The following is a 1,288-nucleotide window of genomic DNA, read 5'->3' on the forward strand; positions in this document are numbered from 1 at the left end:
AATAATTTATAAATAATTTGGTATTTTTGAACTGTGCCTACGGAAACCTACATTAATTCCATCTATCATTCCTCTGATGTACTACAGAGCAACATAACCTCACATTATTCAACAAAACCAAACCGAACCTTACATTTGTAACGTAAACTTTTAAACAAATAAACAATTTTGAATTTATTCATAATTACAACCAATAAACAAGCAAACAAATGAATGCTATAATAGTCTAGAACAATTGCAAAACGTGAGATAAACGAAATCAAAAATTGTCACGTACTTACTCAATTTTTTTATTTTCTAAATTTCGTAACGAGCTAAAATACTTAGAGATGTGGTAACACGCGAAAGAAAAACTAAACTCCAAAAAAATTACAATGAAAAGCACAATTTTGTTATTACCTTTACTAATGCCTCTATTGTTGGTGTCTGCAGATATTAAAAAAGGTATGAAAATTTATACGAAATATTAATTATTTTAATATTTGTATTTATTAAGCAATAAATGATGAAGAACAAGATCATCAACTAAATCCCTGGGAAGGTATACAGGACGTGATTAAATTGAGAGACAAATTTTTCTTCGAATTTATAAGCAGATTTGCCTTGTACTGGCTGAAAAATATTACCAAGTTGAGGGTCGAAATAGAAAATTTTGTACTTCTTTCTTATAAAACGACCAAGAGCTTTGGTAGAATAATAAACAAATATTATTCTAATTTACTCAAGGCATTGTTTGATTCATTTGAAGAGGCATTACGTGTAATTGATCCAGAAGATGATAAGAAAGGTCACAGTGGTCATCGCAAGTCTAGTAAACCTAAGCCTCCATTAGATAACTTAACGAAGGTAGAAAGTTAAAGAGATAATAATGTGTGAAATTAACAACAATAATAAAAATGTAAGTACATATATATTCTAAAAATAAATAAATAATGTTTAATAAACTCACATAGTTGTTTAATAACATCCGCACTTCACAATAACATCCACCTGATTATTGAGCAGGCGCACTGATTGTTTACTATTCAAATACTTATATTTTTTCCCCCACTACTCTAAAGTATGTTACTGGAATATATCTAAATAAGGAAGAATCTTTGCTCAAATGTAGATAATAAATAAATTCAACGTTATTACCGTTTTTCTTTGTTAATAAAACAATTAAATTGTTTTAAACTAAGTTCCATAGACATGTCCATGTCTATGGTAAATTCAGTTAGCTACTTCGGTCGGTTGTTTTGACACCGATCGTTTACTCCCTCTCAATGACCATAGACAAGCTCAATGA

General features: G+C 29.3%; 2 long non-coding RNA genes across 2 annotated transcripts; one reads left to right on the top strand and one right to left on the bottom strand.

The window, feature by feature from the left end:
• The first annotated feature begins 272 nt into the window (after nucleotides 1-272).
• On the top strand, nucleotides 273-948 carry LOC108743755. Its single transcript, XR_001938869.2, has 2 exons — nucleotides 273-444; nucleotides 497-948. It is a non-coding gene; the product is annotated as an uncharacterized LOC108743755 (long non-coding RNA).
• LOC108743756 lies at nucleotides 744-1,271 on the bottom strand. Its single transcript, XR_001938870.1, has 3 exons — nucleotides 1,138-1,271; nucleotides 950-1,079; nucleotides 744-836 (listed from the first exon to the last, which is right to left on the bottom strand). It is a non-coding gene; the product is annotated as an uncharacterized LOC108743756 (long non-coding RNA).
• Nucleotides 1,272-1,288: the final 17 nt, after the last annotated feature.

This window comes from Agrilus planipennis, unplaced genomic scaffold, assembly GCF_000699045.2.
Source record: "Agrilus planipennis isolate EAB-ADULT unplaced genomic scaffold, Apla_2.0 scaffold1881, whole genome shotgun sequence".
In the NCBI taxonomy this organism is placed as follows: domain Eukaryota; kingdom Metazoa; phylum Arthropoda; class Insecta; order Coleoptera; family Buprestidae; genus Agrilus; species Agrilus planipennis.